General features: G+C 30.7%; 1 protein-coding gene across 2 annotated transcripts in view; it reads left to right on the top strand.

Moving 5' to 3' along the window:
- Positions 1 to 18379, top strand: part of LOC107452215 (uncharacterized) — a 166357-nt gene that overhangs the window by 89734 nt on the left and 58244 nt on the right. Inside the window, exon 1 of one of the 2 annotated variants that reach the window (XM_016068548.5) lies at positions 13322 to 13453. The exons of the other annotated variant lie outside the window; for it this stretch is intronic. The gene's annotated coding sequence lies outside the window, so the exon portion shown is untranslated. Of the gene's footprint in view, positions 1 to 13321; positions 13454 to 18379 lie in introns of those variants that run through there. 2 annotated transcript variants of the gene reach the window in all.

Raw genomic sequence — 18379 nt, 5'->3', positions numbered from 1 at the left:
AATCCAACTTACAGAGGATGAGTGCTTTGTTCTCGGAGCTCCTTAAGCACATCAAATTATTCCATCGTCTTACGGGTCAGTGCGTGACCCATGGGTCGTGGGTTCACCATCGCCTGACCTAAGAGAATTTTCTCACCAATGTGTCTCTTGTGTTCCATTCAGAATCTATATTCGGTTCCATTCAAATGTGTTCCAATATTTAATCGCATTCATAAGTGAGTGAGATCCTACTTAACCTGAGGTTTATAAAAAGATTGTCCTGTATTCCACGACAAACCCTCTTAGGATGTCAACCATAGAGATTTGTAAGATACTTTGTTTATGGTTCTACTCCCTTTTTTCTTTGTCGTTAATTGTCTGGTTAAAGTAAATCTATGGTTTTTCGAAACCATCTCTCGGTATAGTTTCAGAAATATTGCAGAAAGGGCAAAAACAGGCAAGGGCCTTTCCTCTGACCTTTTGAGATATAGATTTTGATGGAAGAACCGAATACCACAATTATTATTGGTATAAAAAAAAAAGTAAAAAAAATAAATAAATAAAGAAAAAAACGCATGAAGGAGAACGTTTTTACTAGTAAATCTGCTTGATTATATATTGTCGTAACTTTGTAATAATAAATATCTTACTAAGGGGGGTCGGTTTTTCCTGCAAAGAGGGATATTTTTTTTTCTTTCTTTCTTTTTTTTTGTTTTTTTTGTCTAATTTTGTAAGTTTGGTAAAAAAAAAAAAAGCAATGTAAAGAAGGGAGGGGCTTCTTACCTATAAATCTATTTTACTGCATAATGTTGAAGCTATAAGATAAACTGTTAAACTTCACACTAAAAGTACGATTTTTTACTGTAACGATGTTCGGCTGCAATATGTTAAAACGTAATCAAAATAAGTTTTTACTGTAAATCTGCTTTGCATTATGACGAAACTATGCGATAAACATCACACTAAAGGATGGTTACTGTAGAGATGTTTTGCTGTTTTATATTGAAACTTTAAGATAAATCCCGAAATTAGTTTTTACAATAAATCTGTTTTGCATTATGTCGAAACTAGCCGACCAGGTGGCCGAGTGGTTAGCGTGCCTGACTGCGGAGCCGATGGTTGCGGGTTCGAATCCTGCTCAGGGTATGGATGTTTCTTTCTCTCTATGTTCTATGTCCTTTCTCTTTTGTGTGAATGTGACCCGCCCTATAAACGGATTTGTGGTTGTGTGACGTGGGCGACGCTGCTCCACCGCCGTGGCTTCGCCACAGGTGCCCACTGGGTAACGAGAAGAGAGTAGCAGTTCTGGCATTCCAAGGCCAATGGGACAAGACAATACATCCCAAGTGCCCGCCATTGAAAAAAAAAATGTCGAAACTATGCGATAAACATCACCCTAAAGGATCGGCTTTTAGTGAGTGTAAAGACGTTTTGCAGTCTTATGTAGAAACATTGCAAGAAAAAAAAAAAAAAAAAACAAGGGGGAGAGCTTTTGCATGTTAACCTGTTTTGTTGCATGAGATCGGTTTTTACTGTGACGATGTTTTGCTGCAATATGGTGGAACTCTGAGATACTCACAATAAGGGGATAAAAATTTACTATAAATCTGCTTTGCAAAATGTCGAAACTATGCGATAATCACAATAAGAGGATAGGTTTTTAAAGTAAATTAGCTTTGCAAAGTGTCAAAACTTTGCTATAAACATCACATTAAAAGGATCGATTTTTACTGTGAAGATGTTTCGCTACACTATATTAAAACTTTTGAAACAAAAAAAGTATATGACATAAAGAAGAGCGTTTTTACTCGAAACTCAATTTTGCAGCATAATGCAGGAGCCTTGCAGTAAACATAACAACCCAGATAGCAAAATAAGGTTTATTTTCACTCAGCAAAAACCTTTTAATGTAAACCATAAAAGGTTTATTATGCGGTTTACGTGTAAACCTTCTGATCTTAAAACGAGATCTGTAACGATCTGCTCTATTCTACACAATCCAAAACCTTGGAAAACAACCTATCTAAAAACCTTACATCGAGGTCGACTTAGGGTTTTCAAGCGTGAAAAATCCTTTAATAAAGCTAGTCTGAAGATGAAAATTATCTTAAATCTAGGTCATTATAAGGTTTCTTTTAGCAAAGTTTTGTTAGCTCAGCTAAAATCCATCTTGTCTTGTTTCGCCTGCAGGTCGTCGGGCTACCGAAGCGGAGGTGCCATTCCCTCCGCAGAGGATCAAAATTGAGATGGCATGTCTTCGGATCATCCTCTAGGATGTTTCCCAGACCGTCGCCAATAGCCCATTGTGCAGCTCTAGTGCGATGTAAATAAAGTACCTACCTACTTGTAAATCATCGAAATTATTTTTCTTTATTTGTCAATTCTACAGGTATTAACTGGAATATGGGCAGTTCGCAAAAAAGTGGTAACTATATGCTATTTGCAGTTAATTTTAAAAAGCTTTATAAATGTATAAAAGTTCCTATTATAGTGTATAAATGTTTTTTTCAACTGTTTAATAAATGCACTTGAAATATTACATAAAACATAAAAAGACAAAGGGTTTTTAAACCTTATTCATCAATTATTTAGACTTTCAGATGTGTATGTTACAAGTTTTGGACAAAAGGTTGTTACCTAGAATTCGACTTTTATCTCATTTCGCTACACTTCTGAAACTAAACGAATCAAAGAATATTCGCATACATTTAACTTGTTTGTCAAGAGGTAGTTCCCAGCAAAAAATAAATAAATAAAAATAAATAATAATAATAACCGAAATATCCTCACGACAGTTATTAATTTTTTTTTTGACATAATATACGAAAATTTGAACGATATTGGCGAAATAGCTTCTGAACCATCTTGTCTTGAAATTTTGATGGACAGTTCAATTTGATCCTATCTAGTGTGACGTTAGCTAAAACGTCATTATGGACCTAACTGACCATTTTAGTAGTAGTAGTTGTAGTGGTTCATTTACGTCGCACTAGAGCTGCACAAAGGGCTATTGGCGACGGTCTGGGAAACATCCCTGAGGATGATCCGAAGACATGCCATCACAATTTTGATCCTCTGCAGAAGGGATGGCACCTCCGCTTCGATAGCCTGACGACCTCACGCGAAGTCGATCACTTTACGGTAGAACAGTTTAACGAGGACCAATACCGCACACCCTCGGTCCCTACGCAGACTGATCCAAGTGATCACCCACCCGCACACTGACCGCTACCAGTGATGCTTGACTTCGGTGATCTGCTGGGAACCGTGTCTTAACGATCAGTCCACTGCGGGACGTGACCATTTTACATAAGCTGCAATACTTTTTAAAAAAAGCTTTAAAAAATAATTTTTAATCCTTTTAGGATGAAAGTTCTGAAACTGCAATATTTTTGCTTTATTTGAAAAAAGGTTTTTAGTGCAAACATTTTCGTGAAAATAAAAATAAAATTCCGAGACAATAAATAAATAAATAAAGTTGCCGGAAGGTTACATGCTTTCTGGGAATATGGGAATGAGTATTTTCTTTTTTACTGTAAATAAATTTATTGTAAATAATTTTACAGTTTCTAGTCGCGATTTTAAAAAGGAAGACAGAAAAAAAAAACTCCTGCAATACAAATTTTGTCGCCTAAATAGCACCAAGAACTAGTTTAAGAACAATAACACTTAGGAATAAGAAATCGATTAAATATTTAAACTTGCAATTTATTAAATAACGGCATCATTTTATATCGTGATTCGAAATTTATTATTATAGCAATATATTTGATTGCACGAAAGTTTTTAGGTGTGTCATGAAAAATAATTAAAATTCAATGTATGTTGTTGTTTAGAAAAGTTGGTCTGGGAAATATCCTCATCCAAAACCTTACCTCTTGAACTTAAAGAAAATGTGCAGCTTATATGAATTCTATGCAGACTGTAATAAAATGAAGGTGAAGAAGTCAAACTAGATGTTTTTTCCTCAATAGCCCAATATCTTAAAAAATAATGTGTTTGATTAATTAGTTTATAAATATTAATGTAATAAAAAACATTTGTTTCTTACCAGACCGCAAGTATTCGAGTTTTATGACTCAAAGGAAGCTTTTAGGTATTTATAAGAAAGACTTATTTTTCTGTTAACTGAAATTTCCTGTTTCGTGAATTTTTTGATAATGTAAAGTGTTTTAGTTTGAATCTTTTTTAATTATATAATAAGTAGAGGAGAGTGGGGTCAATTGTAACATTTTTTACTTAACTATTTTTAACTAACAAAAAATCCAATATATTATTAGTATTAATTGACAGACGAGTAAAGTAGACTATCCTCTACTGGAAAAAAAAAACCTTATTTTGAATGTTATTATATTAGTTATTAAAAATTTTTGACAGTCGTGCACTTGTTACAATTGTCCCCATTTACGGGGTTAATTGTAACAGTTCATAAATTCAACTAAAACATAGTTAATTACACATATTATCATAGTTGTGATATATATTTTTATTGATCAAAATAGTAGTGATATTTTAGGAGTAAAAATAATAATGAGCAGAGACCTAAAGGGTTAAACTTTTAACTTTAAGGGGTTAAAAATTTTAATTTATGCCGTGAAAGGTGACAAATAAAATAATGCACATGCAACATAATATAAATGATATAGGAAACTATTGGTGGTTCTTAAAGAGTTAAGTAATGGTTTGTAAACATAAGATTATTTATTTTCAGCTGTTACAATCGTCCCTTTACTTATTGTTACAATCGTCCCCAAGACGCCATTTCAGCTTCATTTGTTAAAAATAATGCTAGTTAATTAACAAAACTATTTTTTTTTATTGAAATGTTAATTAAGGTGTCCACTTACATATTCGGTTAACAATTTTTATTTGTTTAAACAAAATTGCTTTGTTACAATATAATATTCTGAAACCAAAAAAAGTACTTACGTAGCGTGAAAATATCTTTTGTGATGTAACTCTTTCAAAAGTACATAAAAATGGTTGTCAGCAGGGATGGGGACATGTAGATTTACTAAATACACCTTGTGCGCCACCTAGGAACTAAATCTAGAACCCGACATTCGAAATTTTTGCTCTGTTACAATCGTACCTTGTTACAATTGACCCCACTCTCCCCTATATATTTATTAAGCTTTTTTTTAAATTTTAAAAAGGTTACCTTATTTGTGATGTCTGAAAGTTTAAGCAATCCTTTTAATATGTCAATATACCATATAACTATGTAGCAGTAGCTTAGATCTTTTTTAAAAGTGCAATTTGGTTATTTTTTTTTTTTTTTTACTATTTTTATTATTATTTTCAAAATTTGCAGTATTCGAAATGTCGAAATTGTTAAGTAATTTATGTTAAAATAAATAGTGCGAAGCAGTGAATTCTGATGAAAGTTTACAAATTATCTGATTTCAACTATCGACTGTAAAAACTACCCAAAAAAATTATTTTACTCTAAAATTGCTCTGAAAGTCAGGAAATAGAAAGAAATTCAACTTTTATGAAGCACAAATGTTCGGCTCGAGTTCACACTTCGGTCGGGCTGACTTTAAGATAACTTCGGTCTTTCTTTTACTTCTTGTGTTTGGATGTTTATTATTCTTTCTTCGTTGTTTTGTCTGTATTCCCCGCCAATAGGAAGAAAAAATGGTAACTATGTCTGAAAAAAAAAATCAAATTACAAATACAAATAAAAACTAACGTTCAAAAATACTTTATTTTTATCGTATTCATCCGCTCTCGAATTCTGTTCTAGAATTTGTCTGGTCTCGCAATTTTGAAAATATAGTGGTCGATAAATGAAACATTTTGTCGCGTTTTAACTCATTAGCGAGCAGCAGCAGCAGCAAGAACCAAGGTGTGCAGAGCGGTTTATCTTCAGTTAAATACAGCAGAAAATTGTTGATTATGGTAGCATGGTGATATCCATGGGTACTATTAGTAAGGTATAATCATAGGTACTGTTGAAATAGGCCTTTTTCAACCCACCTAAAGTATTAAATACAGCAGAAAATTGTTGATTATGGTAGTATGGTGATATCCATAGGTACTATTAGTAAGGTATAATCATAGGTACTGTTGAAATAGGCTTTTTACCATCCACCTGAAGTGTTAAATACAGTAGAAAATTGTCGATTATGGTAGTATGGTGATATCCATGGGTACTATTAGTAAGGTATAATCATAGGTACTGTTGAAATAGGCTTTTTACCATCCACCTGAAGTGTTAAATACAGTAGAAAATTGTTGATTATGGTAATATGGTGATATCCATAGGTACTATTAGTAAGGTATAATCATAGGTACTGTTGAAATAGGCTTTTTACCATCCACCTGAAGTGTTAAATACAGCAGAAAATTGTTGATTATGGTAGCATGGTGATATCCATGGGTACTATTAGTAAGGTATAATCATAGGTACTGTTGAAATAGGCCTTTTTCAACCCACCTGAAGTATTAAATACAGCAGAAAATTGTTGATTTGGTAGTATGGTGATATCCATGGGTACTATTAGTAAGGTATAATCATAGGTACTGTTGAAATAGGCTTTTTACCATCCACCTGAAGTGTTAAATACAGTAGAAAATTGTTGATTATGGTAGTATGGTGATATCCATGGGTACTATTAGTAAGGTATAATCATAGGTACTGTTGAAATAGGCTTTTTACCATCCACCTGAAGTGTTAAATACAGTAGAAAATTGTTGATTATGGTAGTATGGTGATATCCATGGGTACTATTAGTAAGGTATAATCATAGGTACTGTTGAAATAGGCTTTTTACCATCCACCTGAAGTGTTAAATACAGCAGAAAATTGTTGATTATGGTAGCATGGTGATATCCATGGGTACTATTAGTAAGGTATAATCATAGGTACTGTTGAAATAGGCCTTTTTCAACCCACCTGAAGTATTAAATACAGCAGAAAATTGTTGATTTGGTAGTATGGTGATATCCATGGGTACTATTAGTAAGGTATAATCATAGGTACTGTTGAAATAGGCTTTTTACCATCCACCTGAAGTGTTAAATACAGTAGAAAATTGTTGATTATGGTAGTATGGTGATATCCATGGGTACTATTAGTAAGGTATAATCATAGGTACTGTTGAAATAGGCTTTTTACCATCCACCTGAAGTGTTAAATACAGTAGAAAATTGTTGATTATGGTAGTATGGTGATATCCATGGGTACTATTAGTAAGGTATAATCATAGGTACTGTTGAAATAGGCTTTTTACCATCCACCTGAAGTGTTAAATACAGTAGAAAATTGTTGATTATGGTAGTATGGTGATATCCATGGGTACTATTAGTAAGGTATAATCATAGGTACTGTTGAAATAGGCCTTTTTCAACCCACCTAAAGTATTAAATACATCAGAAAATTGTTGATTATGGTAATTGAATAAGTTTGAAAATCTTTTTGTTCGTAATCACATACTTTGACTGTTGATTCAAAACTCATTTAATTCGAGTATAACTTAAAACTTATTTAAGTGCCCTAAAGCGTACGCTTATTTAATCTTTTTTGCGGGTATCCAAGCTTCAATACGTAGAAAGATCACTGGCGGTGCATAAAATAAATAATATTTTTGAATCTAATTTTTAAAAAATATATATAAGTAAAATAAAAGCAAATATTAAAACCTGAAAACTATCATCTATTCATCAACATTACCAAAATAAATGTGAAACATTTTTTTAAAATTTTTATTTTGAAAAAGAAGAAAAAGAAACAATGCAACGCCTCTAATGCCTTCACATCACTTTGTTTTAAATAAATTATATTTTCTCATCGTGTTTATAAAAATAAATAAATAAACAAATAGAACTTTAAAAATGAATCATAGAACTATACAAAAACTATGAACTGAAAATGAGCTCATTGGTATTGTTGATATTTTTCTTATTATAAATTCACGTTTTATTTCCGCATTTAACTCTGGTCATTTACTTTTTCAATTGTTATTTTTTATACTACGATTTCTCTTCCAATACATTTTTTATGCTTATTTTATAAACATAGTTTACGATGCTTATTAAAATAAATATTACTTATATAAAAAAAATTAAGTCTAGTTGAGCGAGAAGTATCAGTATTATATGTGAAAGAAAAAAAAAAGATTTTTTTAAAATAGCTTTAGCATTGGATTTATCCTTCTATTCAGTGAAACGGACCGTCAAATTTATCCTTATATCGAATTCGAAAATTCATGTTTAACGCACATAGTGTAACTTATAAGTTTATTATGGAAAATATAACGAAAGTGTTGCAATCGCAAAACAATTTCCGAATTGCAACTTTTTGTAACAATTATTCGCCAAATTAGCGGGAACAACAATTATTCGCGAAATTAGCGGTGGTCCGAAAAACACAGCCTTCTTTACCCGCAAACTGCAGCTTGGTCAGCAATTATTGGTGTTAAGATTTAATTACACCCTTTTAAATATCTATAAACACTCGATTCGGTATTAACTTTAAATAAAATAAACACTCACACAATTTTTAAATTTTTTCAACACCAAATTTGGATAGGTATTACATCACGCTAGTTTTTAATGTATATTTAAATGCATTGAACATGTCGCAGCTTAAATTATATTTTCATATGTATATACGTATAAGAAAATAATTTGACAAAGGTGTTATTTTTCTATTTTCACACAATTTTTTTTTAAAGAAATAATTAAATTGGATTTTTGACAGGTTTTGGGATTTTATTTTAGAGTTATAATTTATTCGTCTAGAATAAGGAGACAAAGGAACAAGGCGAGGTTTCATTGTAGTGTTTTTAAATCTCGGCAGGTATATTCAAGAATTGTCCTTAGAAGGCAGTTCCTATTTTATGACTCTTTTTTGTTTTTATTTATCTTCGTTGGTCCGAGGCGTTTTTCTTTTTTTCTTTCTTATTTTAGCTCTTTACTTTCCGCGGTTTGGCAGAGATATTTTGTAATATTATTTGCCCTTCCCTTTATCATTCTCTTTTTATGATTTGAAGCGGCATTTCAACAACAAGTGTACACGCTGAATAGTGCAGTCAAATACCTAAAACAAAGGCAATCTTCTAGCTAAATTTAAAAGCATCTTTTTATTAAAAAAATAACGAAAAAACCTTAGGCGGTTTTTATTATAAAAATTAAGTTAGTTTAGAATAGATGGAATAATCTATAATGTATAATTACAAATTAAAACTTGGAAATGTCATTTATAATTTTATTCAAGCATAAATATTAGAAAATTTAATATATTATTATGATTATTAAAACCATTATATTTGCAAATTCTACAAATAATAATTTTATTTATAAATACTATTTTTATAGTTTAATCATATATAATATTCATAAATCTAAACTATGGTTCATGATTAAAATAAGTATAGTTTCAGTTTTCTCTACAAAGACAAAATGCCTATTTCTCATTGAGTCATTCGTAATTTTAAAACGTTTTCCATTAAAAAAATTTTTTTTTACATTATTATTATTATTTAAATAAAAAAAACTGAGCAGTGGACCAGTATATTACGACCTGAGGTACCTTAGTCTAACTTATGAAGCACTTTGGACCATTAAGCAGCAAAAGTATATTCATAAACATTATATATGAACGATGAATTTTTTCTAATACAGTTATTACATGAATTACTGAACCGATGAATCGATCAGCATTAAATTTGGAGTAAATATGTTCGAAGACACGGCGGATGTAACAGTTCATTTTAAAACTGTTTCCGACTCAGTTTCGTCTGTTACATCACAAAAAAAAGCTGCTTTCAATAGAATTTGATAAGTATTTTATAATATGAGCATTAGCTTGCAGCTCTAATCAATCAAAAATTAGCTTTATGGAATTTTTGTGAATTATTTATCTTTGGTTTTCTCTGTTAGAGTATCACAAATAAAATCAACCTTAATAATTAGGTACTTGCAAAGCGAGAGGGTCCCGCAGTGGACTGATCGTTAAGACACGGTTCCCAGCAGATCACTGAAGTCAAGCATCACTGGCTACGGTCAGTGTGGATCACTTGGATCAGTCTGCGCAGGGACCGAGGGTGTGCGATATTGGTCCTCGTTAAGCTGTTCTACCATAAAGTGCTCGACTTCGCTTGCAGGTCATCGGGCTACCGAAGCGGTGGTGCCATCTCCTCTGCAGAGGATCAAAATTGTGATGGCATGTCTTCGGATAAGGGATGTTTCCCAGACCATCGCCAATAGCCCATTGTGCTGCTCTAGTGCGACGTGAATGAACTACAACAACAACAACAAGCAAAGCGAGAGTTAACATTGCAGTTATTAGGCTTGGTTTATTACCATGCGAATCAATTTTCGGATCAAATTTAATTGGACACCTGAAAGCGACGTCACGGCTGTGTGACAAATCTGATTGGCTGCTGAATCATGGCATAAAAAAATGCCACGATTTATCCACACGTGACGTCGCTTGCAGGTATGCAATTTCTGAAATAACATATTTTAAAAAGTATATTACCTTCTTTTTTATTTTGATATTTTCGTTTTTAAAGCCTGTTTGTATGAACCAAAATAATGGAATCTCAACAAGAACTAATACAATAAAATTGAAATTATCTTTTAGGCCATGATAAAATTGTCGAGTATTCTGAATATCATAGCTTAAAGGATACTTTACGCATAGTTGATATTTCTTTTGATGAGTTGAACTTCTAACTTCTTCTAACCCAAATCATCGTAAATCTAATAGTATGAAACCGCACCAGAATATAAAGCAAATATTAAATAAATAAATAAACAACTATTTATTGAGCCGTAAAAAAATTGTGGTAGATTCCGAATATTGCATTTTAAATGATACTAAATGCATAGTTAATTTTTCTTCTGGTAAGTTGAACTCGTAACTCATATTAAAGTAAATCTAATAGTACACTGAAGGGACAAAGTCATGGGATACCTCTTAATATCGTATCAGACCCCTCTAGTTTTACGAAAGTGCAGAAACTCGACGTAGCACGGACTCAACAAAAGTAGTTGGAAGTTTTTCGCAGGAATATTCAGCCGTGCAGTCTAAATAGTTTGTCTCGACAAACTGTATTATGCTAGATGATACTAAATACAGTTAATCTTTATTTTAATGGGATGAATGAATGATGATAAAGGGATAAATACGTGTTTTTCTAAATCTAATAACGTAAAGTCATCAGAAAGGGCAAAAATAATAACAAATGATTAAGAAACATTGGAATTATTTTAACTTTATTATTTGTGTCGATATTTGTCTTTGGGTACGATTTTGTAGTGCTGATCAGGACTGATTTATTGATTCTTTTTTTTTCTTCATCCCGTACGAAAAACGGGTATTTAGGTAGTATATTTATAATTTCAACTAAGTATAATCTTTGTAAATTAAATCAGAGTATGTATAATTGTATAATTTAATTGTACAATTATGTATCTGTATAATTATGTGTAAGTATAATTTAAATTAACTGTAATACTTTACGTATTTATAATATTCAGTTTAAAACACGCAACCAAAATTTCACGAAATAAAAAGCACCATACTTCCCAAATAATTTTCGAAATGTAAATTTTTTTTCCAGAAAGCATTTTGAAAATACGATACTTTTTGAAATTGATTGAGCTCATAATTAAATTAATCCTTTAAAGATAATAATTATTTTTATAATTCAAATTTTACCATACTGCTGTTTAATAACTAAAAAATTCAAATATGAAATAAAAAAATGATATCAAATATGCTGAATTTTAAGCTGAATTTAAAGCTGAAGAATTTAATTATTTTAATTTTAAGCTGAATTTTAAGCAATTTTTCAAGAATTTTAAGCACATTATATATCTAAAATATATAATGTACTTATCATTTTTTATTTATTAAAAATTTATTTTATTTATTTTCAAATAATTCTTGAGCAAAATAGTTTTTTGATAGACAAGTTGTCTCGATAATTTCATTTACGGCCATTTTTTATAGTAATAGTTTCTAAATTGTAAAAAAACCTTTACATAATAATAGATTTGATTGTTAAGCATTTCTGAAAGAAAATACGCAGGTAAATTTTTTCTCGACTTGCGACTTGAACATCAGGCGAAAGTATATTTTAAAAATTAAAACCCTAACTTAAATGATTATGATTAAAAAAATATATATACAGTCGGACTTCTATTTAACGAACTTACATTTTACGAATTTCTCTATTTTACGAATTTTTTCGAGGAACCAAGAACAATTTGGAAATTTCTTTGTAAAAGAACGTCCAAATAGCGAAGTGAATTTTCTATTTAACGAACTTTTTATTGAGATCCACTTTCTCTATTTTCCAAAATATTTCTTAACATTTCAAACTTGTTATCGCATTTTATGGGGAGAAATAACCTTGAATTAATTTACGAAGTCACTGCTTTATGAAATGCATTACTGTTTTCTCTAAAAATTATCTTACAGAAAGCAGTAAATTCCCTTTTTGTTTGCATTTCAAACGAAAAAGTCAGTTCAAATTAACGGATATTTAACTTAAGAACGCATGTGGTAATGTATGTTGAAAATTAATTCTAAAATAAATGCAACTATAATTTTATACATAAATTAAGCCTTTTTTTAGTTGAAAATATATATAGCATGAAAGTGTAACACTGGATAATGTTTTGCTCTATTCTTGCTTTCCATACAGATTTCTTTTATTGTTAAGATTTATAAAATAAATAGTAGATACTAGTTCACAAGATAAAAGTGCATCAATTGCTATTTTAATTATGTCTAGTGTTTATGAATTTAAAAACCTGTTTTGTGTTGCGAAGTATTTTAAAAGGTGATTTTCTATTTAACGAATTTTTCATATAACGAACTTATTATCGGTATTTAGTGACTTCGTTAAATAGAGGTCCGACTGTATTTTCGAACAATTTCTTTTCCGAGTTTACTGGAAATATTTTGAAAATAAAAAGATAGATAACATTAACCCGAATTTGCAGTTTACATAAAATCTTAAAAAATAATAAAAACAGATTTTCACTTTAATTTCTTTTGAAACTGTTTAACGTATAAGAACTTGTTAGGGTGGGAAGTTGCAGACGCGGTGGCATTATGTTGTGTTGTAACCCTATCACTACAAATCGATTTCAAAGAACATCAATGGAATAAAAAAAAATTGGGGACAACGACCGAAAAAAGTAAAAATTTCCTCCCCCTTCCCTCAAAGAAACATAAACTGGGAGTTCATGCATACCAGATGTGGTTTAATACCTCATTTTTATTCAGTATTTTTCTGAGACACAGTGAGAGATGTGCTATAGAAGGGGGGGTAGGGAGGGAGGGTGAATAGGGCGATGAGACATTTGGCCGTAAGCGCGGGAGTCGTCCCCTAATTAGAGGCGGCCGGTAGCCCGGATGTTGGGTGTGGTGGTAATCAATATGGCTGTAGTGTCAAGGTCGCTCATACACAGAATCAGCTAAACACGCTTTGCAGGACGTCCAATCAAGGTAAGGATGCCTCCTCTCTTCTGTTGTTAAAATCATGAACAGCAGTTTTTTTAAGAACCTCTTTAAAAAACAGTATTTTTATTTTCATTAATATGACCTGGTGATGGTTGATTAGAAGTAATTTGTTAAATTTTATTTCTTAAAGAGACATTATAAGTTTTTTTTTTTTTTTTTTTTTATATTCTCTTTTATTGATGTTTGTTAAATGTGGAATAATTGTTTGTTTAACTGGACATGTTTAGAATCAGGGGGAAAAATATAAAAAAATGTCCAGAGTAAAAGTACGGGAAAATATACTTAAAAAGAAGCATCGGAAAATGTACTTAAAGGATAAAAGATTTTAATTGTTTATTAGTAGAGGTCGAATTAAATAACTTATTTGAATGTAATTAGTCATTTTTCATATAAAGCAATCAGTAAACAAAGTTTAGTTGTAAGTTTAAAGAAAGAAAGCTTTATTTATTTTAATTTTTTTTAGTTGTAATTTGCTATAATTGTGTTATTATATACTATAGTATTATTCTCTACACATCGCTCTTGCTAACCCAAAAATTAAATGACATGTAAAATAATAATAATAATATATAGATACATAAAGAGAGAGAAAACAAACTGTATGTTCAAGTAGTGTTGCTTTTCCATTTATATTTAATGCCTTTCTTTTTTTCAAAAATTAAGAATAAAAAATAAATAGGAATTAAAAAAGAAACATGTTATGCAACACCCAATAAATCGCTAATATGGGTGAATGAATTTCGAATTAAAATTTTTTGTTCTTTCCAAGAATGGATGAAATTTGAATCAAGATTTCTGACGTATTTTCCAAATTCTTATTCTCAATATAATTTAGTTATAACGAGAAAAACATTCGCTTACAGTTAGATCTATTTAAAATTTAGGACTGATGATTACTGAAAGAAACTATAACAATCAATAAAAAACTTAAATGGCAATATCTTGTTTTTGTTCGCTTAATGTTTACATTAATCTAAGAAAAGCTATTTTTGACTATAAGAAAAACACAGCACGCTCATTTTCACTTGATATTAATTCAACCGGTTTAAAGTTTGAAATCTATTTAATAATTAAAAATAAATAAATAAAAAAATTAGGCAAAAGTTGTTAAAAGAAAAAAGGGATTTTAAAAAACATGCTTGATCATTTTCACTTCAGGTCTTCACCTTAGAAAATCAACGTCTTTAAAGTTTAAAACCCATTAAAAAAATTAATAAATAAATAAAAGGGTGCGTTCAAGTTATAAAGAACACTAATTAGTTTCTAAATTTTTTAGATATATTTCCCTAGATGAAATATATAAATTGCAAAAATAATTAACGTATTTTAACAACAACAAAAAATGGTGGCAGTCCGCAACCATGTTAGTTATTCAGTAACCCTAAAGTTTATATGTACAGTAAGATAGGATACAAATAAGTGTCAGTAAAATTACTTTAAAATGCTTATACACTGTAAGCAATTTTAGTGTTATCAGCAAAAAAGGTGGCAAGTATTTAACACGAAAGTGGTGTAGTGCAGAACCTAGGCCTTGGCCGAGTTCCTGGCTTAGTGAAATACAAAAAATGTTCTTTTACACTACTTGGAGTCAAGTAGGGTAAAAAAAAATTTTTTTGCAATATTCCTTCAATCCTTTTTGGTCTTTAGTAACACAAATATTTATAATTATAGTAAGATAAAGAACATATAAGAGTTAGTAATGTTATTTTTTACGAGTTATTATAAAGTATGAATCATTAATTTTGTGTAATACATTCACTAATTCGATAATTATTTTCGTCAATTTTGACTTATGTTTGGAAACAGTCTGACTACAAAGGTATGTTGTTTCTTAATCGAGGACGAGAATGTGAAATTTTTTTTCTGTCTCGCACAATGCTGAACATTCCATTCCACAGAAACTGAAGTAAAATATTATAAAAGTCATGCATATTTTTAGTTGTGTTATGAAGATAATTATATTATCAGAAGAATATTTACATCAAACTGCCAATCGCATTAAATAATTTTATACTAATTAATTTTCATGAGCTTCGATTTTTTCAAGCCTAATTTAAATTCATGTTAATATTCTTTCAGTTCTGTTTGATACTTTTATTTTAAGAAATATTGTATGAGTGCATCCTAAATTAATGGTTCTTATTTCATGTTGTATCGTAAATGTAACTTGACTGACTCTTATGTGTATTATATACATAATGCATCTAAAAATGTGTTCTGTACCTTTCTGTAATTATAAAATTTTTAGAAGCATTATTTCTAAATGATTTTAGTAATTAATTATCGTGTAAGATCTTCGGATTCCTCGAAAACTGTAAATAAATTGAAAATCTTATTTGATGAAGAATCACCTGAATTGCTCTTATGTCCCATCAATGGTTAGCGTTTTTGTGTAACTGAAACCTTATTTTTAACCTTCAGAAAACGTATAAAAATCTATCAAAATATTTGTGTTTCGATCGTAAATTTTAACGTTTATTAATTTTTGTTGCATTAAGTTTATATTTGGTGCACTTCCATCATAAAACTTGAGAAGTAAGTGTTTTCATATTGCTTTCTTTTTTCTTCCTTTTAAAAATAGAAATATCCACAGAATTTTATTTATCATTTCGTTCATTAAATTCTTTCTCTCATCAACAATAAAAATAGACTTTCTGCAATACAAATAGTAATTTAATACGTTGGTTATTGAACTTATATTTATTATTTTTTTCTCAATCTGATCTAAAAATAATCTATCTGTATGTTGTAAAAATTCTGTTTTATTGGAAATATTGGAGTGGTGTAACTTGTCTTTTACAATGTCAATTTTATAAGTTTTATTGAAATCAACAACTTGCGATTTAATTCAATTCTTACGTGATCAATGTACCATTACATTTCAGAGAAACTTAGGCGGAGAGTTAAATTGAAGACTTTAATTTGGCCACAAGTTTTTAGGATTTACTTCAATTATTAATTTTATTTTATTTTATAACCGTCGTTGAACAGCCGACCCAATTTCATGGGTTTACGACTACTTACGTTCAATTCCGTAGCCTTGTAATTTTAAACCAATCCAGAAGACAAGGAAACTCCTGGATCAGTACCCCCAGAGGTATTGATTTGTTGTGGGAACATGGAGGACTTTGAGACTCGACAGATTTAACGTGCATCAGTCACCATTTACTACACGGGGAGTCTTCGGCCGGCGAGGATCGAACCCACGACCTCTTGGATATGGGCCCAGCGCCCTACCGACCAAGCTATCCCGGCCATCAATTATTAATTGATAGTGTCACTTTAATTTACTTGTACCTGAAAAAATTAGGTAGATAGTTAAAAATTGACACGATAAAAGAGCTGTTTTCTTTTCGCACGATGCCAATTATTTTCATAATGTTTTAATTTGGTTGAAAGTTATTGAGATTTACTTCAGTTATAAACCTGAGTTTTGCTTTGTGATTAATTGTATCTTTACTCAGAAACTTTTCGTTGCGAGTTAAAAGTTTTAACATTGAAAGATCAGATTTTTCTTTTTTGTGCATAATGTAATTACTTTCAAAACATTTTAATTTGGCCTAAAGTCATTGGGATTTACTTTAATTAATTCATTTCAGTTTTACATTGTAATTAATTTATCTAAATTTTTCAGAAAAATTTAGATAGTTAGTTAAGATATTAACAGGCTGAAAGAGCAGAATGTTTTTTTTTTCGTGCATATTGCCGATTATTTTCAAAACATTATAATTTGGCCGAAAGTTATTGAGAATTACTTCAATTATTATCTCGGAGGTTCGATGGCTCAGGGGATAGAGCGTTGCGTTCCGACCCAGGCTCGAACCCCAGCGGTGGCTGGTTGATACGAATTCTGCTCCCGGTTTGCACAAACTACAGTGCTGACGTAAAATATCCTCAGCGATAGACGGATCATGGATTAGAATCTCCCTTCCGTCAGGCTAACCGTGAGAGGTTTTCGTGTTTTTTCCCCTTCGTGTAAAGCAAATGTGAGTTACTTCCATCAAAAAGTCCTCCACAAAGGCTGGTTTGTCCGATGCTTGAGGAGTTCCCTTGTTTTCTGGGTGGGACTCAAAATAATTACGCTATGGAGTTGAACATTGATTGTCGTAAACTCAGAATTGGCTCGGTTGTTCAATGCCGGTTATAAAATAAATTTATTGGTCTTGAGTTTTCATTCGTAATTAATTTTTTACTACAATAAAAAATATAAAAAAATGCAGAGAGTAAAAATTTGACGCTTTTGAAAACAAATACTTTTTCATAATATCGTTTATTTTCAAATCATTTTAATTATACCGCAGATTAATGCCATTTTAAGTGTTATAACTCATTTATTTTCACTTCTTGCTTTCCATCGGAAAATACTACAGTTTCATATCTGATTTTTTTTAATTAATAATTAAAAGCTGGTTCTGGCAACCAGTTGGTTCGTTCTTCAAATGTACCTATGCTGTAGAAAATTTAAGTGCATCTCAACACAAATGGTGGTAACTACTTTACGCCAAAGCGGTGTAGTGTAACATCATACATAACTCTCGGTTCTTGGTGTTTCACTGCACCAAGAACCGAGTATTGTTATTGGTGTTGTGAAGCATCATAACTTTTTGTTAAGTAGCTGCCACCATTTTTAATTTTTAGTAAAACTGAAATTTATTATTACACTCAGTAAAATTATTTTTACGATAAAATATAAAGTAAGAAACATTAATTTAGGATGTTACTATCAGTTTGATAATTTGACATACGCATACACACCACATAGAGAAAATGTTGAAATGAATTCGAACTAGGCTTAACAAAACAGGTTCAAATAGAAATTAAATATTATTAAACTGTTTAGTACATTTGACAGATTTATGAGATGAGAACATAATTATCTTTATCACATAACTAAAAACACAAATGGATCTT

This window comes from Parasteatoda tepidariorum, chromosome 7, assembly GCF_982258835.1.
Source record: "Parasteatoda tepidariorum strain Cologne lab strain chromosome 7, Ptep-v5.0, whole genome shotgun sequence".
Taxonomy (NCBI): Eukaryota; Metazoa; Arthropoda; class Arachnida; order Araneae; family Theridiidae; genus Parasteatoda; species Parasteatoda tepidariorum.
Note: the sequence above shows the minus strand (reverse complement) of the source record. Positions and strands in the feature narration are given on the sequence as shown.